This window comes from Ictidomys tridecemlineatus, chromosome 1 (genome assembly GCF_052094955.1).
Source record: "Ictidomys tridecemlineatus isolate mIctTri1 chromosome 1, mIctTri1.hap1, whole genome shotgun sequence".
Classification (NCBI taxonomy): domain Eukaryota; kingdom Metazoa; phylum Chordata; class Mammalia; order Rodentia; family Sciuridae; genus Ictidomys; species Ictidomys tridecemlineatus.
In genome coordinates this window covers 172,165,332-172,187,340 of record NC_135477.1, presented here as the reverse complement: position 1 = coordinate 172,187,340, position 22,009 = coordinate 172,165,332, and the positions used below count along the sequence as shown (strand labels likewise).

General features: G+C 37.3%; 1 long non-coding RNA gene across 2 annotated transcripts in view; it reads right to left on the bottom strand.

Annotated features, from left to right (window-relative positions):
• Positions 1-22,009, bottom strand: part of LOC144366600 (uncharacterized) — a 94,868-nt gene that overhangs the window by 21,733 nt on the left and 51,126 nt on the right. Inside the window, exons 1-2 of one of the 2 annotated variants that reach the window (XR_013425675.1) lie at positions 4,938-5,112; positions 4,094-4,178 (exon numbers count right to left, since the gene is read on the bottom strand). This is a non-coding gene — a long non-coding RNA (uncharacterized LOC144366600). Of the gene's footprint in view, positions 1-4,093; positions 4,179-4,937; positions 5,113-22,009 lie in introns of those variants that run through there. The other variant, XR_013425676.1, reaches the window with a different exon arrangement.

Here is a 22,009-nt window from a genome sequence, read left to right as displayed (position 1 = left end):
CAACAATTTGTGTAAGAGGCACTAGATAAAAATAAGCTGAATGGCATCTATGTGAGTGGCACCATGACATTTAACTCACAGCTGCGTATGTGGGAAAGTTGAAGGGGTAGCCTCTCAGGGCAGGTTCTCTCTGTCTCTCTGTTTCTCTTCATATCTATCTCTCTCTCTCTCTCTCTCTCTCTCTCTCTCTCTCTCTCTCTCTCTCTCTCTCTCTCTCTCCCTACAATAGAACTAATGAATGTTAAGAAAAAAGAATTAAAATGCTTAATATGCTCCTGTCATTTCTAATTAGAGCTGCATTATTCCCTTCTAAGGTGAAAGAAGCAGAGTTGAGGAATTACACTATTTGGAGGGAAAATAAATCAAAGATCTGACTTCCCCCTCAACCCAAGATTAATCTCGATAGTGTATGAACATTGACAATCACCTCTTCCAGAAATGGAAAAGGATTCCTACTGGTTGAGTCTATCCTGGGAAGGAATGCCAGTGACATTGACCTTGAGTTGTGTATCATTTTTGTGGGGCATCGGGAATTACCATTGCAAACATCTTGGTTTTGCAAAGTTAAGCCAAGTGCCTACACCAGAATAAAGAAGCACAGATATGAGGAGTTGAAAATACAATCTGCATCAGTGGCAGAATATATTTCTACAGGGGGTAATCTAGATGTTTATTTCTGCTTCCTTTGTCTGTAGTGAAGTACGGACATGGTGAAGGGTAAGAAAGGGGCAGTATGTATGTCATAATTTGGAAATGGAATGTCTCCCAAAGTCCCATGTACTTAAAGGTATGGTCTCTAAGGCAGCAATATCCAGAGTTAGGGCTTTGGGGAAATCAATGGATCACGAGGACCCTAACTTTATCAGTGGATTAATCCACTTGATGGATTAATACTTTGAAGGGAGTATTTGGAGGTGGGAACTAGTTGGAGGAAGTGGGTCCTTGAGTTGTGTCCCAGAAAGCATAGCCTTCTCCCCAGCCCCTCTGCCATGTCACTGCTCTCTCTTTTCTTCCAGGTATCATGAACTGAGTAGCTTTTCTCCACCTTGTCCTTTCGCCATGATGCTCCAGCAGTGGAGTCAGCCAATGATGGACTGATACCTCAGAAACAGTGAATCAAAATAAAACTTTACTCCTTTAAGTCGTTTGTATAAGGTGCTTTTGGTCTTAATAGTGAAAATCTCATACAACATGCATATCTGTGAAAGTGTACCAGGCCAGGCAGGGATGAACTCCCTTTCTTTCAGAAATCAATGGGTCCCAGGAACAGTGATATATGATAAAATATAACTGCTGAAAAAGTTGAAAAAGTTGAAGTGTTCCATTTCTGCATTTAATTTCCTAAATGTTATACTTAGGTCTACAGTTTAAAATATTGGGTAAGCACCATAACCTGGGATTAGCCATGTTTGGGAAAAGGACATATAACTGGTTCATGTGGGAGGCTAGAAGGACTTTTGCAGGAAGAGGTGACCATTAGTGGAACATGCAATAGAGTGACAGAGTGAGAGGAGACAAAAGACACCAGAATGGACCTCAGCAATGCATTATCATTCCCAGAGGATCTGCACAACAACCTGAAAGGGTAAAGGAGAGAAACTGATAGATTTTCTGCAGCTGTGAAGGATGGAACCTCAGACGGTATCAGATGACTGCTGAAAAATGACGCTGAATGCTGAGAAAGGGAGGGCATTCAGATTGCACACAGCCCCGCATCTGTAAGGCAGTGGGTTTCTTGGGCTGATCTTTGCTCTTAGAGATTTGACATTTGAAGATATATCACTCTTCTTTCTTTACTCCTCTGATAATTCCGTGTATCTGCTTTATTCCCTCACAGTCACACCTCGGAGGAGAATTTTTATCTGTTTCTGTCTGTGTTGCTATAATACATGTTTGTATTCAAAATCCAGTTAGTCAAGTCTCTGAGGGAAAAATTCAAAGGAAAACTACAGGGTGAGCAGGGTGGGGGAGTGGGAGGAAAGTGGGGGGCGCTGACCTGCTTGGCAAACAGCGGGGGCCACACACACTGTGCAGACCTGATTTCCTTAGCATCTTCCGTAGTTAAGATGAGGTATCACGATCATCTAATTTAACTTGTTGTCACCAACTGCACATGGCAGTGATGTGATCCTGAGAGATGACCTTTTATGTTAGGCTGCATCATTGGCCAGAAACCAGAGAGGACTGACTCAGATATTACTCCACAAAAGCCACTGTCAGGCAAAGTAGAACAGAGAGAAATGAGCTTAGGGAAGCGTGCCTTTTACTGACAGGTCTAAGCAAAGTCCCTCGTTCATGCACAGAGACATAAATGTAGTCTGGACGCTCCACAGGTAGATAATTTGCTAATATTTACTGAAGCACTTGTTAAGGGCCCAGCCTTGATTGAGCTAAATGCTTTATCTATCATCTCATCACACCTAAAACCACTGAGGGAGATCAGTTCTATTATTATTTATTTAAAGGAATAAAGGAAGATTCAGAGAGGTTCAGACATTTGCTCAAGGTCTCAAGAATACAGTGAAGAACCGCAGGGGGTTCTTCCAGCTGTCATGCCTCTCAGTTTCTCCTGCCCTGCTTTCTCTACAGTTACTCATGGTCTTCTCTTACCTGTCTTGCTTTCCTTCCATGAGCCTCACCTGTCCCAGGTGACTCCCATGTTTAAATGTCTTGGGATAGGCCAAGTGACTGCAGCAGGAGAGGAGGATCCTAGCTATCCTCATCTGAACCTGCTCTCTCCTGCTGCAATAATCCTTCTGAAGAGTTTTTCTGGGGGATACTAAGCCAGCTTGTGATTATCTTTTAACTCTTATCAGAGATCATGTGATCACAGACTGAAAAGCCACTTAGGTAGATCTCCAATTTGAAAAGTTGAGCACATTACCAGAGCTCTTTCTTATACAATTACTTTCCCCGGGTAGAACAATTTATTTAAATTTTTGACCTTCAATGTCTCACCCACAAAATGGAGCCAATAGACTGCTACCCCATAAACAAAAGAGATGAAGTAATCCCTGAGGTAAGGTATGTGATGTGTAAGGTTTACCTGCTACTATTAATAATAATAATCAAGAAAAGTTTCTAATCTCCATTAAACAGCAAAAGAAACTGAGATCTTTTTTTTTGACTCAAATTCTACAACTAGTCTTTGACAGAGTCAAAAGCAAATCTTTCATTTAATAAGCATTAAATGAACATGTACCATGTGCCACACTCAATAGTAAATGCTGGGGACACTCAGATTAAAATGTTTGAGGCTCTCTTTCCAATTAGGCATATTTCTCTAAATATTCATCAATACTCTCAAAGGAAAGCTGAGGATCTTAGAAAAATGAATTGTCATCTCAAGGTCAAATGTTAGATCCTGCAAACTGTGTGCACAAAATAATCACTCAGACACTCTGACACCGAGCCTGCTGCACATTCCATTCTACGGTGCTGCCTTCAGCCAAATGTAATTGGAAAAGAATATCTTCAGGAGCCTAACACCCATTATGCAACATATTCCAACATCAGCTATAAATTATTCTCTCCATCAGTGCAGGAAATTGGGTGTTGACTGTGTTTAAGTTAGAAAAAAAAAAAACAGTTGATTTAAATTCTACATGAGAATATCATTTAGAGAGTGAGGCCTCTGTTATCAAGAGCCATAGACTAAGAGTTTTGAAACGCTGCTTCCTAGTCCAATTTGTTTGGATGCCGTTCCCTCCTATGCTGAACCCCAAGGCTGTTCTGGAACTAAGGAAGCATGTGTGCATGTGGGGAGGGTTAGGCTGGGGGCAGGGGGAGGAGTGGGAAAGAGACCCAGATATTCACATATTGCCTTTCTTGCTGGCTCTCTCTTTACATTCACTTTTTAATTTATATTAGTTGCTTGGAGAATCACTTCTTAGAGTCTTTATTCACAAAGAATGGAAGAGGACACATCCATTGAAAGGTACTGAATCATAAGACTTTCTGGGGATGAACTCCTGGGCCTTGGGTTCTGGGAAAGGAGCACAAGAAAGGGAAGAGGCCCATGCCCTCCCAGCTGCAGGATTAAATCACCCCCAAAGCAGCCTTTCCCACTCAGATTTTCATCCCAAGTCCTCACCTTGCCCATCTTGTCCTAGTCAGAATTGCAGTGAGGTAACCAGAGGAGACAAAGTGTCAAAGGATGACCCCAGGCAACACGAGACCTAGAGAGAAGTGAGCAGAGAAGAAATGGAAATGTGACCTCTGTATCTTGGTGGGTAAAGGAATAATGGTTTCCATTCTGAATGTCTACTTTGAGTCGAGCATTATTCATAAATTATGTACAATTCTTAAAAACTAGTTAAGTACTACATCTGCATTTTAAGAGATAAAAAAAATGGAGACTTCTGAGGTTCAATGACTTGCCCAAGACTAAACAGTAATTGTCAGAGCTGAGTTTTACTCATGTCTGTCTCTAAAATCTACTCCCTTCCTACATGCTGGGGTATATGAGGATACAACAAAGAAAAAGAGAGAGAGAGAGAGAAGAATATTTACATCAGCTACTCTCTGTATTCAAAACCCAAAACATTCAGTTCCCTCCTCTTAAAAAACAAAGAGACTGAGGTCCCATCCAGAAGCATGATTTTGGACAAATAGAAGTTAACACGCCCTGAAATCTTCATTGGCAAGTACACATTAGAGTAATTCAAAAGTAACCCTCATCTGATTCTCAGTAAATAAAATCCAATTTGGAGAAATCAGATAGATAAGATGAGCACAATAGCCATGTAAGATTCTGCAAGTGAAGACAAATAACTCTAAGCATGAAAAAATAAATTTCAGTTTCTTAAGATTCATGAAGCCTACAAACTATAATAAAGATGGATCTTTGCGTGTAGCACCCTGACAATAAATCACAGGAGGAATGGTTGGGAGGGACTTTTTAAGGTCATTTTTTTTTTCTTGTGCATTCACTGTACCTTCATCAAGTAATCTTCCAGACTCTGCTTAAACATGTCCATGAATGTGGAACACATTGATTTTGGAAGAATTCTGGCACTGAGCTCAACTTCCTGCCATGGTAAGTCATAGAGAATACAATGCCTAAATAATTCATTTAGTTGAGAAATGCTGTTCATTTGGCACTTTCCCTGGCTTCTTGAGAAACAAGCTGAAATAAAGGAAAGAGAAAGTTCAAACATTTTGGTGAAGTGTTTTCAAGATAACGGTGATGGGAATAATTAATGCAAGTACAAATATGAGATTACTTTCTGGAAATGCTTATCTTACGAAATGAATCATAATTATAATGGCAAGGCTTGGCATGAAATGAAAAGAAAGGGATAAAAAGTCTCCACAAATTTCTTTCCTTTTTTTTTAATAAGATCTAGACAGATCACTTGGTATTAGCTATTTCCTGAGGTTTATCATCAAAGGTATTCTTTTTTTAGGCTCTAGCTTTTCTTCTAAAGCCACATTTGCTCAGATGAATTGATTTGGTAGAAGGAGAGCATTGAATGTCATTTGGTTGGATTTGTAAATGAAAAGCCCTGGTGAATCTAGAAGGAATGAATGTTGTGGTATCATTGCTGCCTGGGGGGCACATGTCCTCCTATATCATTGCAATATGCTCTGATCTCCTCTTGTTTCCCTCCACTCTCACACCTCACCCCTAAATTATTTTTGCTGTCCTAAATCCTTACTCCCAGTACCAATCTGCTCTCCATAGCATCCAGTGGGACCTGTTAAAATCAAATGCAATCATATTCCTTCTCTGCCTAACCCTCTTTGGAAGCTGGTTGCTCTTACATTTAAGCCAAGTTTGTTTGTTTTGTTTTGTTTTTAATATGAAATATGGGGCTGCACAATCAAGTTCTGCAAAGACCATTCCCCCACATACTGATCTCACAAATATCTCTCCTTCCCCTTTCTTTGCCCCTTGATCTAATGTTCTTTTGGCTGAATAAGCAGAAATAAATTATTCCTGTCCTATGACAAGGTCACTTCCCCTTATACTTGTCCTTCCTGGTACTCATCACCATTTATATCTGACATTTTGAGCACTCTTGGGATTTCCCATTACACTACAAATTCAGAGATAGAACTACTTGCCATTATATGCCCAGTGTGTGGCACCAAGTAGGGCACATAAGCATTTGCTTAATAAATATATTCCTCAATGACCTGCTTTTATCTCCATTAACTCTTTTCTTTCTACTTCAACCTCCAGAACATCTTCAGGCATCTGTACAGAAAACTTTCTGATAAATCACCCTGGACTTCCTCCATTCTCAAATTCATTTTCTGCATCTTAATAATTTGTTTGTTCCCTTCCACATAATCATGCCGTCTTGATGGACAGGGGCTATAGTTGTACACTTCTGTGTCATTAGACAGAGCATAGTGCCTGACACTAGCAGAACCCCCCAAATCATTTATTAACCAGTGATTAAGCTACAGGGTATGGTACTGTAGAGCTGCTCTCAACTAATATGCTGGCTGCTTCTAAAAAAGATCCAAGTTACACCTATTAAAAAAAATGCACCTGTACACGGGGGTGGGTAGAGTTAAGGGGTGTCTGGAGGAAGCCAACACTTATTGGAATGTGTCCTTGAATTTTCCATACCATCAGCACACCTGTCTACAAAAGCAAAGGAAGTGAAGGGTCTGCTGAGCATATCTGCAGGAAGAGAGCCTGGATGGTTCTGTTTTAACCCAATTAATTCATTGTTGAGATTTGGCTAGCCCTATAGGAAGCCTCCCGGGTGTCTTCATTTGCTTTTGAAATATGAAAAGGTTTGTCATTGTTTGGCAGGAGTTATCCTCTTTATATTCTCCCTGAGGTAATAAAAATTGAAAAAAAATCATTTTAGAAAAAAAAATGTGGTTCCTCAATGAATCCTTTCAAAATGAAGAACAGGACTGTAGACATAGTCGCCATCCTCTCAGTCCACACCACACTATGCAAAGTATGCTGTCTACCTCCAGAGCAGGGCTGAGGGTGGGTGGTGGCACTGACACTGTATCTGTGTCACATAAATCCTAAATTATTGGATCCAGAGCATATTTGACTCAAGTGGTTTAATTCCTATTCTTCTTCCAGGATTCTGGAATTGGTATTTCGGGATTCTGTTCGTGCTTCCTTTTTGCTTGCGTAGAGAAGGAATAAGCTGGGGGCTATAACCTAGAGAAAGAGGCGAAAATGACAAAGGACAGCAGCAGGGAGGAACGTAGACAGGGCTTCAGTCAGACAGGACAAATGAGCAGACCAGCTGCCTTGATGCCTGGTACCTGTTTACTTCCACTGCTTTTAAGTCTGGATGGCTCAGGCTTCCTGTGATCAACTCCTGTTTCCTTCCAAGTTGCTCTCTTGATGTAATCTAGTTTGAGTACTTCCCTTACTTGAAACCAAAAAATACTTGACCAAGGCCAGGATTTTATACTAGTATGGAATATATATGCTTATTCTGAGTCTTTAAACTATATTGAGTCTCAAAGCATTGAGAAAGGACTTTATTTTTTAAAAAATTGGAAAAGAAAAGAAATAGATCCCAGATCCGTAGAGCAGTGAATGGAGGTAGAAGTAGAGCCAAAGGGGAGAGGAGTCTTGCTTCCAGGTGACTGGCATGGGGACCTTTTGTCCTTCTTTAGGCAAGAAAGAGCAGCAGATTGCATAGAGTTCCTGGCATGGTACCTGTTTCTCTGTCATAGAGAAGTTACCAGGTGACTAGAAAGCAGTAGTTCAAATGGTGTAGAAAAATCCAATTGTGTGCTAATCATTTGCTGGTTAAATTACTGAGAGAAGAGCTTATCTCCTAGTCCCTAAGCGCTTTGTTTTCTTGGCTATTCTTCATTGTTTTGGATTCACAAAGGATGTTTTTTGTTTTTGTTTGTTTTCTCTAATGTCTATGGAGGACATAATGGGTTTTAGTAAAAGAGGTATAAAAATACATGGGCCCCCAGAATAGCCCAGTCTCAAAGCTGTGTTCCAAGATTTTAAGTGAAGAAACATCATTGATATTAGTGTAGGATGATGTCAACTATTAAAGAGCTGTCCTGGAAATGCACCTGTGTCATTTGTTTGATGAGGATGTAAAGTAATCGCAGTGCTATATAAAGCAGACATTTCCTGAGAGGTGAAGATACCCACTCTTTAGTAGCCAGAGTGGCAATGACATCAGTGGCAATTGCTATTCGAGGAGAATTACTCTGTGCCAGCCACTTTGCAGAGGGCTTGATGGGGAGTTCATCAGAATCTTCAGCAACACTGTGATGAACATGATTTTATTTTTTTTTGTTTAATTTAATTTTGAAAATGATTTTAATAGGAATTGCATTAAATCTGCATAGCGCTTTTGGTAGCACAGCCATTTTGGCACTGTTAATTCTGCCTATGCAAGGAGATGGAAGATTTTTTCCATTTTCTAAGATCTTCTTCAATTTCTTTCTTTAGTGTTCTGTAGTTTTCACTGTAGATGCCCTTCACTTCTTTTTTTTCAGATTCACTTCCAAGTATTTTATTTTTTTGAGGCTATTGTGCATGGGATAGTTTACCTAATGTCTCCTTCAGCTGATTCATCATTGGTGTATAGGAATGCTTTTGATTTATGGGTGTTAATTTTATATCCTACTACTTTGCTGAATTCATTTATGAGTTCTAGAAGTTTTCTGGTGGAGTTTTTTGGGTCTTCTAAATACAGAATCATGTCATTGGGGGGAAAAAGATAATTTGAGCTCTTCTTTTCCTATTTGTATCCCTTAATTTATTTCTTTTGCCTAATTGCTCTGGCTAGAATTTCAAGGACTGTGTTGAATAGAAGTGATGAAAGAAGGCATCCCTGTCTTGTTTCAGGTTTTAGAAGGAATGCTTTTAATTTTACTCCATTTAGAATGATGTTGGCCTTGGGTTTACCATATATAGCTTTCACAATGTTGGGTTATATTCCTACTATCCCTAGTTTTTCTAGTATTTTGAACATGAAAGGGTGCTGTATTTTGTCAAATGCTTTTTCTGTGTCTATTGAGATGTGATTCTTGTCTTTAAGTCTATTGATGTGGTGAATTATGTTTACTGGTTTCTGTATGTTGAACCAATCTGGCATCCCTAGGATGAAACACACTTGATCATGATGCACTATTTTTTAATGTGTTTTTGTGTGTGATTTCTGAGTATTTTAATAGAATTTTTGCATCTGTGCTCATCAGGGATCTTGTTCCGAAGTTTACTTTTCTTGGTGTGTCTTCGTTTGGTGTCAGGGTGATACTAGCTTCACAGAATGAGTTTGGAAGGATTCACTCTATTTCTATTTCATGGAATAGTTTGAAAAGAATTGCTTTAGTTCTTCTATGAAGGATTGGTAGAACTCTGCTGAGAATCCATCTGGTCTTGGGCTTTTCTTTGTTGGTAAGCTTTTGATGGCATCTTCAATTTTATCACTTGAGATTGATCTGTTTAAACTTTCTGTGCCCTCCTGGTTCAATTTGGGTAGGTGATATGCCTCTAGAAATTTGTTAATGTATTCAATATTTTATAATTTATTAGAGTGTAATTTTTCAAAAATAAATCTGTAAGTTTATTTTGAAGAGGCCTTGATTCCTAACAAGTCACTGAAATTTATCAAAGCACAAGGAAGACCAAGGGTTAAGATAGAACCAGTCCATTTAAGCAAGCTTCAGTTACATACACCGGTTGTGAATCTTAGAGTAACTGTCAGGGAAAAAAAAACAAAAGTGAAAGAAGCACAAGAACGCAAAGCCTAAAGCCTTCCTTGAAAATATTTAATATTGGAGACGTTTCAGTCTCTTGGAGTTTTAGCTTCCATTTTCAAAAGGTCTGCTAGGAGTATTTCACAGAGTCGTTTGAAGATGATTTTTATTTTTCTTGTGGTTAGAAAGGAAATAAAGAAGATTTTGCTAATGAGGAAATTCCTCAGGATTATAACCCTGAGGTGATCTAATTTGGTAAAAAGGAAAAAAAATCATTTCTGTATGAAGTACTTAAAATATTCATTTTAAGTACTCTCTCTGACATTTGATAGTAAGGCTCTTTCTGAATGCTTACAGAGTCTCTGTGTGTGTGTGTGTGTGTGTGTGTGTTTTCTAGGTGGGAAAGGTACATTATAAAGACTCAAGGGACCTAAATGATGGTCCTGCCTTTAGCCTTACTGAGCATGCTAAACAACCACTTCTCTTCCATTTCCCCATTCTCCTCAGCTGTGAAGAAGAAATTAGAATGTATTGGGACTCCTTTTAACAGTGAAAATGCAAATACAGTTTATCCTATGTTTAACTGTGGTAGTAAGTGCTAGGTATTATGTGCTTATCTCACATGGAGTGGTGATCATTCACCAACCACAGGAAACTTTTCCCTGGAAAGGCTTTCCAAAGTGTTTTTGTTGTTGTTGTTGTTATTTTCATATACCCCTTCCCTTGCCTTAGCCCTTTAGAAAGCATTATTGATAGGGTAACGGTACCTTGAGGGTTAATGGAAATTTCTGTAGCATAACATATAAATGTGATTGAAACAAATGGAGCATTTAAATCAATAACAACAAATCATTAGAACAGCTGGTAATTAACCTTTCATCTCTGTAAAGGATTATTTAGACACTAAGGCATGGAAACATCTTGTATACAAGTGTGGTGTTAGTAGAAAACCTGCTGGTCCAAACACTGTTTTAATCATGAGTTGGAAATATGAAATGGAGCATAATTTAATTTTAAAACTGCTGTTTTTCAGATACAAAATTTCCAATGGTGACGGATGATAAGAGCACAGAGTTTTCCATTTACATAGCGGTACTCTTCTTTAGATTACAGTATATTTTTATAAACACAATTTATTTAGGCTCTGCATGACTGGGATAAGGAATAGCTTTTGAGAAATGAGAAACATATCATTTAAAGAGGAAAAAAAAACACTCTTCTAAGTAAGAGAGAGGAGAAAGAATTGCCCTTTCGTGAAGTCAAATCATCATCAAACCATTAAATAATCTTTGGTGTTTTTATCTAATTTATCTGTCACCTTTAGAGAAATCACAAAAGAGTTCAAGGTTGATTTGAAATAAACTAGACTTAGAAAGACAATAGAACTAATGCACAGCATAACTTCAGCAATGTGAACTGGGACGTTCTTCTTTGGCAAATGGTAGGACCGATAGCATTCTTTTGTTATTTATCCATGCAACAAAATTATTGAAGACCTACTATGTGCTTAGCCCTTTACAAAAGACTGGAAAAACACAATGACAAATTAACCTATTTTTTAAACTCAAGGAAAATAAAAACTAATGAGGAAGACAGGCAATTCATAATAGCTATATCACTGGATAAAGCAAGAGCTCATACAAAAGATGTCATCCACTCTGAGAGGTTTGAGAAAGGACGTTAGTAAAAAACATAATCTGAGACCTGAGGAGTGAACAAGAGTTGGCCAGGGGAAGAAACAAGGAATGGATCTGTTTTTAAAGAAATATCAAATGTGGTAAAACTGAGAGAAACTGTGGAGCTGTCAACACTTCCAACTAGCAGGAGGAGCACAGAGTTCAATGCTGGGAGAGGAGAGAGACAGGGGAGAGAGAAGTAGCAGCCATGTCATGAGGCACCTCAAGCATCCTACTAAGATTTTAGAGTGGGCTCTCTGACATGATTCTATGCCTTCAAGTCTCTACCCCACCCCTTCCCAGAGGTGCTCTTTGACCTATAATTTAGATTGCAGGTATATTTTACAAAGTCTTCCTCACATGTTTCCCAGAGCCTTATTATCAAATGTCTCTAGGGATACTGGTTATCTTCATACTTCTGTGCCCTAACCAACAGCTTTTTTTCTGGAGTATACCAAAGGTGGCCTTACTTCCATTGTTTTTGACTCTTGACCTATTGGGGTAACCAAACCTTCCTTGACTGTGTCATAATTATCTTTAGTTGGTACATTACAGCTAGATTAGGAATATGTCAGTCTCACCAAAAGATTCTTTTCTAAGGGTCATGCAAATCATCCATAAAACAAGCCAAGAATGGACACCTTTGTGATAAAAGCCAAAATAAAGCATCCCTTAAAGACAACATAACTGATTCAATAACCATTGGATCACACAGTTCTACTTTAATAGAGAAGAACCTAGTTAAATCCCTTTCTGAGGTATAAATCAGCTTCAATGGAAGCCTTAAAAACATTGATTTGCATTCAAAAAATATTGTTAAGCTGTTTTTGTCTTATTAAAATTATTACAAAGTTTGTCATATAGATATAATCTGAAGAGCTCAATTAAACTGGGGTTGACCTAGTTGTCATTTTGGAAAAATTTGATTTCCTTGAGTTACTAAGAATTACAAATTTTTATATTTTATCAAAAGTGGAGAAAACAAGTTAGAAGTAGAGAAGCTGAGGGAGTAGCTTGATGGTAAAGTACTTGTTACCATGGCTGAGGTCATGGGATCAGTCCCCCAGTCCTCCATACCACACCCCCCACACACAAGAAAGAAAGAAAGAAAGAAAGAAAGAAAGAAAGAAAGAAAGAAAGAAAGAAAGAGAGAGAGAGAGAAAGAAAGAAATAAAGAAAAGAAAAGAAAAAAGAAAAGAAAGAAAAAGAATTGGAGGAGCGTGGAGGTAGAGCAAGATGGCGGCCAAGGAAGGGCGTCAGTGATTTCTTCCTACAGACCCACCAAACTCAGTAGCTATTCACCAACAAACTACCAACAGAAAAAATAAGGAAATCAGATAAGAGACTTCAGCACCTGCCTTTTCTCTTACACGCACACACACGTGCGCGCACACACACACACACAATGAATAAGGCAAATAGGAAGGGTTGCCTGTGTCACCCTTCCCACAAATCCAAGGAGCACAGCATGGAGGAAGATATCTTCCATTTCCTGGAGGGAGAGAGAATTTTTAGGCCTGAGACTTGAAACACAGTACATGGTTAACTCCAGTACTGGGTAAAACTCCATAATCCCTACTCCAGAGTGGAGCACATGGAACCACTTAGCTGGGCTGCTCACTACAACCACCATCCTCCTCCAACCACCTGCATTAGTGGTAGCTGAGCAGGCAGCAAGACTCTACTCACTGGGAGTAGGGAATGAAAGCTAGCACAGGGTTTGTCTTGGTGCCCAGTGCCAGGCCCATTGCAGTGAAACCCAGGAGCTGGTTGAATCTGAAGACATTCTGTGCAGGTTGGAGCTCATAGGTAGAGCTTCTTATTGGCCTGCAACACATTTACCATTCTCCTGAAACTGTGAAGGTCTTTGTGGCTGTGAGACTCTGCTGTAACCCAGCTTAGTGTCAGCTTTGGTGGCCACAGGAACATTACTACCACTTGTACCCCAATTGTGTTCTCAGATTTTGCCAGACTGGTGCTTGCAGAAGGGGCTGTAGATCTGGTACAGCACCAGGCAGAGTGGGATGGATTTTTGCTTTGGGCTTATACCACTGCTAGCTGTGTGTGCATTTTGGTGAACTCTAAGAACCTGCAGCTCCTTAAGGCTGTGAACCTCAGATGTGAATCACCATAATGTCAGCCTTGATGGCCAAGGAACTGTCTTCACCAACATTCCCGAAAACTTCAAGCAGCATAGCATGATTCAAGACCTCATCTTCTGAGGATAGACCAGTGTAGTAAGCCCATGATTTTGTCCTAGAACTTTGAGCTGGGCAGATGAAACCTAGCATAGGAGAAATCCTAATGGCCCCTATCCCCAGGTCTCCCTGCAGATGACAGCTCCAGGGCCAGAAGAAGATACACACCCAGTCCATCAGACTTCTACTCCAGTTATCATCACTTATGGCTGGCTGTACTTGCCTTGGGCCATGAGTCCATCTCAGCAACAGGCAGCCTACAGACCTTGATCCTGTGCTGGTTTTGTGCTGGTCTTGATGATCTGTGGGCTCAGGTCATGACACTGCTTTTTGAAATAGGAAACCACATGTGTAACATAGGAGTCTAAGGCTGGTCCTTCCATGATGTCCCTGCCCACAGTCTGGCAGATCGCCACAGTGACTAACAACATGTTATTTTCCATGGACAAAACATCTGCGTCTGTTTGTACCCCAGGGAAAAAACTGAGTAACAAATTATTTTTTCTAAGTGCTTACATGATTCTTTCTGAACACTCCAGCAACAGTGGATTTGGCAAAAACCTGGACTTATATCACTCACTCTCTTACCCTAAAACAATGACCACACTCTGGTAGCAGACTCCCAGTGCACATGTACCTGGGCATCATCCAAACCTGAAATAGTGGAAGTGACTATAGGTGCAAAGAAAATAAGCAGCCTGTTTAAAATTTCTGGAAAGACAAGCATAAAGTCAGATTAGGAAGACTGGAATAAATACTTAAACCTTCAAAGACCAGATAATGTAACATACCAACACATATCAAAAACTTTCATGAAGCCATGAATTCCCCTAATAATCAAAATAAGGATTCCCAAATTGGCCAGACAGTAATCAGTATGGGAGATCTCTCAGATGGGGAATTTGTTCTAAGCAAACTCAATCAAGTTGATGAAAATGCAGAATATTATTTCATTACTCTAATAGAGAAACCTCACAAAGTGATGGAAGCAATTTATAAAAACCAAATAGAGATTCTTGAGCTGAAAATGTACTTGGCAAAACTAAAAATTTCAAGAGAAAGTATTGATGGCAGAATAGATCAAACAGAAGAAAGAATAAGTGAGTTTGAAGATAGGCAACATAAAAATACATAGAGGAGAAAAAAGAAAAAAGAATAAGGAGGAATGAAGAAAGCTTACGGGGACTTTTGAGCCATAATAAAAGCAAATGTTCAGGTTATTGGGGTTAAAGAACAACTAAAGAATGTGAAATGAGTAGAAAGGATATTCAAAGAAGTAAGAATATAAAACTTCCCAAACCTAAAAAAAAAAAAAGATACAAATTTCCTGGTAGAGAAAGGTCGAAGTTCACCTGTCAGATTTAAATCAACCAAGTCTGTCCCATCATTTTATGGTCAATTTCTCAAAGGTGAAAAACAAGGAAAAAATTCTAAAGGCTACAAGAGAAAAGAAACAAAGGACACATAAGAGCATCCAATTAAGCTGACAACAAACTTCCTAGTAAAAACCTTGCAGTTCTTGTAATTGATTTTTGCTTTATGTTTACCATGATGATTATAACAAATATTTTTCTTATAATGAGCTAATTGAAATAATAGCAACATAACATGATTGTTAACAAAAAGAACAAGAGAAACAAAAAGAACAAGAGAAAATTACTCTGAACAGAATGAAATGAGAATTTTACTGTGCTGAAAGAAAAAAAAATCTTCTGAGAATACAGCACCCAGCAAAAGTATGCTTTAGAAATGAAGAAAAGATAAAGATATTACCAAACCAAAAAAAGGTGAGAGAATATATTACCACTAGACTTGTTCTACAAAAATATTCCAAAGGATGTTTTAAAACTGAAAGAGATGTTAATGAGTAAGAAGAAAACATGGGAAGATATAAATCTCACTGGTTAGAGTAATTATGCAAAAGAAAAAAATCAGAATGTTCTAATACTGTAAGTGTGGTACACAAGTCTTTTATATCTTTCCTACAAAAATTGTACAAATGATTAACAGCAATAACTACATTAATATATTAAGAGACAGACAATAAAGACATAAAATAGGATATTTAAAATTCAAAATGTGAGAATAGAGTGAAAGTGTATTTTTATGTTTATAGTAACTTTTCTCTTATTCTTTTTGTTTGTTTCTGTTCTTATCTTTACAATCATATTACGTCAATCATGTAATTGTTTTAATTAGCTCATTATAAGAAAAATATTTGTTATAAGCATTATGGTAATCATAAAGCAAAAATCAATAAAATGAGTCCAAAATAATAATTAACTAACTAAAACTCACTACAAGTATATAACTTAGCCACAAAAGAAGACTCTGAGGGAGAAACAAACTACAACAAAACTAGAAAACAAGTTTAAAGATGGCTGAAGTAAGTAAGACCTTACCTGTTTGTATTTACCTTCAGTATAATTGGATTAAATTTGCAATTACAAGATATAGAAGGGGCTAGAGCTCTAGCTCATTGGTAGAGCTCTTACTTCGCACATGTGAGAGATTGGGTGAGGTATTGAGTTCGATCCTCAGCACCATATAAAAATAAATAAATAATAAATAAAAATAAGGATATTGTGTCCATCAACAGCTAAACAAATATTTTTTTAAAAGACATAGAAGGGGTTGGGGTTGTGTCACAGAAGCAGAGCACTCACGTAGCATGTGCGAGCCCTGGGTTCAATCCTTAGCACCACATAAAAATAAATAAATAAAATGAAGGTATTCTGTCCAACTACAATTAAAAGATAGATATTTTTAAAAAGACAGAAGGACTGAATAGATTTAAAAAATAAAGACTCAAATATATGGCTTACAAAAAAACTTGCTTTAATTCTAAAGATAGACATAGCCTAAAAGTAAAGGTATAGAGTAAGGCTTTCCATGTAAATGGAATTCTAAAGGAAGCAAGAGTGGCCATGTTTATCTCACAGAAAATAGACCTTAAATAAAAAGAGACAAGAAGGTCATTAAATAATAAAAAATTGGTCAATTCAGCAAAAGGAAATTATAACTCTAAATATACATGCACCCCAAATCAGAGCACCCAAATATGTAAACATTGATAGACCTAAAAGAAGTAATATATTACAATGGAGTAATAATTGAAGACTGTAATATCCCACTATCAGTAATGGGCAGATAATACAGATGGAAAACCAAAGAAAGAGTAAAGTTAAAAGCATTCCAGGTCAAATGGACCTAAGGAACATCTATCTATAGCATATTCTATACAACAGTTGCCAAATGCATTTATTCATCAGCCCATGGATGCTTTTCTAGGATAGATTATAGAGATATTTTTAATTTTTTTTTTTAATTTGAAATTGGATCAAGCATATTTGATGACTGTGATGTAATAAAACAAAATCAATAACAAATAAAATTTTGGAAACTATGAAAATACATACAGACCAATGGAATAGAATACAGATCCCAAAAATATAGCTACACATCTATAGCTAACTGATTTTTAACAAAGATTCTAAGACTAATACTTTTACTTTTGAACAATCACTTCATCAAAGAAGAAATCAAGAAGAAAACTAAAAAATTTCTTGAAACAAATGAAAATGGGGAGACATAATATACCAAAACCTGTGGGATAAATTAAATGCAACACTAAGAGGAACATTTATAGTAATCAACTCCCACATCAAAATTATAGAAATATCTCAAATGAGCAACTTGATGATGTACCTCTAGAAACTAGAGAACAAACCAAACTCCCAATTGAAACAGACTCCAAATCAGGAAAAGAAAAAGAGGAATAAAAATAATAGTGAAATAAATGAAATTGAGACCAAAAAAATAAATGAATGAATGAAACAAAGAGCATATTCTTTGAAAAGATAAACAAAACAAATGCTTAGCTCAACTAAGGAAAAAAGAGAAGACTTCAAAATCAGAGATGAAAAAGAAGATATTATAGTTGGCATCCCAGATATGAAAATAGATTATTACGAACAACTGTATGTCAAAACTTTAATCACGAGAAGAAATGGACAAATTCCTAAATATTTGTACCTTGTCATGAATGAATCATGAAATAACAAGAAACTTGAAGAGATCAATAAAAGTAAGGATCATGCTTCAGCACAGAGTGTCCCATCAAAGCAAGCTCCAGGCAAAAGGGCTTCTTTTGTGCTGAGTTCTATCGAACATTTAGGAAGGAATAATACTAGTTCTCATTAAGTTATTAAAAATATAAGAAGGAAGAATTCCATAAAGTTCATAAAGCCAGCGTTAATTACCCTGATAGCAAAACCAAACAAGGACACAGACACCCAAAGAAGGTAACTATAGGCCAATATCTTTGATGAATATAGACTCAAAAATCCTTAACAAAATACTAGCAAACAGAATCCAGCAACATATTAAACAGATGATTTCTGATGATCAAATGGTTTTTATTCCAGAATTCAAGGATAGTTTAATATATGAAAATCAGTAAATGTAAGACCACACCAACTGACTAAAGGACAAAACCATATGACCATCCCAGTAGATGCAGACAAGGCAAATGTACTGAGCAAATTAGGTCCAGGAGAAACATACCTCCCCATAATAGAGGCCACTCATAATAAGCCAACAGCTAACATATTGAATGGGAAAACACTGAAATCTTTCTTTCTAAGACATGAACCAAGACAAGATGCCAATTTTCACCACTTTTATTCTATGTAGTATTGGAAGCTTTAACCAGAGCAATCAGACAAAAAAGAAAAAAAAATAATGGGCATTCAAACTGGAAAAGAAGATGTTGAATTATCACTATTTGTAGATGCTGTGATCTTATATATAAAATGCTACAAAATTCCTCCCTAAAAACAACTATAGTTAATGAATGAAATTCGTAAAGATGCATCATACAAAAGCAATATACAAAAATTAGTACATTGCTATTTGCCAATAATGAATCATCTGAACTCGAAACCAAAAATCAATCCCATTTACAATATCAACAAAAAATATCTGGGAATAAATTTAACTAAATAAGTGAAAGATCTTCATAATGAAAATTATAAAGTATTGATAAAATAAATTGTAAGTATCAACATTGCTCAAATGTCATACTGCCCCCAAAAGATTTACAGATTAAGTGCAATTTCCATCAAAACACCAAAGACCGTTCTTCAAAAGACTAGAAAAATATCCTAAAATTTAAATGAAACCATAAAAATACCCCAAGTACTTAAAGCAATCTTGAGCAAAAACAACCAAGTTGGAGGCATTACACTGCCTGACTTCAAAGAATGCTCTTAAACTGTAATAATAAAAACAGCATGGTATTTGCATAGAAAGACACACAGACCAATGGAATAGAATACAGAACCCAAAAATATAACTACACATCTATAGCTAACTGATTTTTGACAAAGATTCTAAGACTACACATTGAAAATAAAAAGACAACCTTTTTAACAAATGATGGTGAGAAAATTGAATCTTCACATTCAGAAGAACAAAAATAGACCCTTATCTCTCACCAGTTCAAAAAAATCACCTCAAAGTGCATTAAGACTTTTTAAAAAAAATACTTAAATGTAAAACTTGCAACTCTGAAACTACTAGAAAGAAAACATTGGGGAAATGCTTTAGAACATTGGAATGGGTCAGGTTTTGAGGGCAAGATCCCAGAAGCACAGGAAAAAAAGCAGAAAGAGACAACTGAAAATACATCAAGCTAAAAGGTTTCTGTACACCAGAGGAAAAAAAATCAAAATTGTGCAGAGACAACATACAGGGTCAAGAAAATATATGCAAACTACATGTCTACAAGTGGTTGAAATCCAGAATTTATAATGGACTCCAAAAACTCAATAACACAAAAAAAAGAAAGAAAGAAACTGTTAAACAAAACCAAATACTCTAATAAATGAACGAAATCCCTCAATACATATTCCTCAAATGAAGACAAATTGTCAAAAGGTGTATGAAAAAAAAAGTGTTCAATATGGCTGGTTACTGGGGAAATGTGAATGAAAACTACAATGAGATAATGATATTGCCTCACCTTAGTAAGAATGGTAATTATAAGAATCATTGAAGATAGCAAATGCAGGGAGGGATGTGAGAAAAGGGAACACTTTCATACTGTTGGTGGGGATATAGATGTGACTAGCTATCGCACTACTAGGTATATGTCCAGAGGAAATGATATCAGTATGCTTGGGAGACATCTGCACTTTCTTGTTTGTTGCAGATCTATTCACAAAAGTCAAGAAGTGGAAACAACTGAAGTATCCTTCAATGAGGAAAGGATGAGGAAATGTGGTACACTGTGAAATTATTCCATCATAAAAAGAATGTCATTTTCTGCAATGTGAATGGTCCTGGAGGACATCCTGTTAAGTGAAGTAAGCCAGGCTCAGAAAGACAAATCCTGCCTGGTCTCGTCGCACCTCTGTGGAAGCTAAAAATCTTGATCTCATAGAAGCTGAGAATAAAAGGGTATCACCAGAGGCTGGGGAAAGTAAGGTGAGGGAGAGATGGGGGAAAGTTCATCACTGAGTACTAAGACAGTTAGATAAAAGAAAGAAGTTCTGACCTACTTTGCAAAATGGGGATAATAAGGACTGGGAACGTGGCTCAGCGGTAGAGCACTTGCCTAGCATGTGCAAGGCCCTGGGATCAATCCTCAGCACCACATGAAACTAAATAAAATAAAGACATTGTGTCCAACTACAACTGAAAAATAAATATTATTTAAAAATGGAGTCAGTAATATTATATTGTATATTTAAAAAAAACTGGAAGATAGAATTTTGAATGATTTTACTGTAAAGATAAATATTGGAGGATATGGGTATATGTAGCCTTATTTGAACATTACACAATATACATATGTATCAAAGCATTACATAGTACCCCCATTAATAAGTATACATTTTTATATTTTTGTGTATTTATAAAAATAAGTTTTATAAAAGGAAGTAGAGGAAGACATTCTGAGAAAAGCACTATAATTTTCTCTAAGCAACATATTCACAATGCCTAATGTAAGTAGGTGCTAGAAAATTCCAGCAAAATTACTCATGCCTTCTTAATTCTTAGAATCATAGGAAGGGTGTGCTACTTTAGTCAATTTTTGAAACTCTCCTCCTTTCTGTTGCGTTTGATTTGAACATGCATAAACTCTATGTCCTTTGTCATTCGAATGCTTTCAGATTTCTTGCTTTTCTCAAATCCAGCTAGGGTAGGGCAGTAGAGTCATTCATTCTAATAACACATTTTAAATTGTGAATAAGGGCTTAATATTGAATAGCCAAATAAAAAGGAGATTAATAAAACCTTTCTCCTCAGAGAGGAAATGTGCAATGAAATGTTATTATTAGCACAATAGCCACTGCTGCCATTTGCCAGGCACTGTGATAAACTCCCAGCTACCCAGTGGGCCCAGGCATTTTAAACTCCATTTTACATATGAAGAAAATCTCACAGAAAGAGATTTAGCATTTCATAGGTCATGCAGAGTGGCAGAGCCTGGCTACTTCCTAACCCAATCTATTGTGTCTTCTTTCTGAAAAATACTGAAAAAAGATTTCCCACCTTTCCCTCGGAAGCTGATCATGACCTTGTTCCTGAGTTTTAGCCAATGCACTTGGAGAGGAGTGGGCAGTTCCGCTTTCAGACTTGATTCATTATATATCCTATATGCTTCCTCCTCCTTTTTCCTAGAATTTGGAAACCATCTGCTATAGTTTGGATTTTAAATGTACCCCAGTGGCTCATGCTTCAAAGGCCTAAAGTGATGCTATTGGAAGGTGGTAGGAACTTTAAGAGGTGGGACCTATCGGGAGACCTTTAGGACATTGTGAGCATGACCATAAGGGTATTATGTGACCCACAGCCCCCTCCTCACTTTCTTTTGCTTCTCAGCTATAAATGTTGCCTCGCCCCCACCACAATGTGCTGCCATAGGCCCAAAGCAATGGAGTCCACCTGATCATGGATGAATGTCTCCAAAACTATGAGTCGAAATAAACCTTTTCTCATTATACCTTGATTATCTCAGGTGTTTATAACAGTGACAGCACTCTGACTGATGCACCATCTTTGAGCATGGTCAAGTTAGAAAGTAGATGCAGTCCCAGTTTTTGAAACACTACTTTTAGAACAGCCACTAAGAAATCAAGAGTATTTGTTTTAGTCTTTTAAATACAAAATAATAGAGATCTATTATATTAAACCACTGAGATTTGGGAGTTTAGTTTTGACAACATCTGGTGTTACCTTAACCAATATATATATAGCTAGAAACTGGAGGAGATCGAATTTTAACTAAGGCGTGCATGCCTTACCCCAGAACAAATAAATACTCTTAATCCGTCATAGCAATCAGGCAATACAATGACTCCAAAATGTTGTCTGCAGGATCGTCATACTAGATATCATGTTCCTGAAGCATTTGCCAAATCAGTTCCTAAATGTCAAACACAGTGCTGGTTTCATCTGGATGTT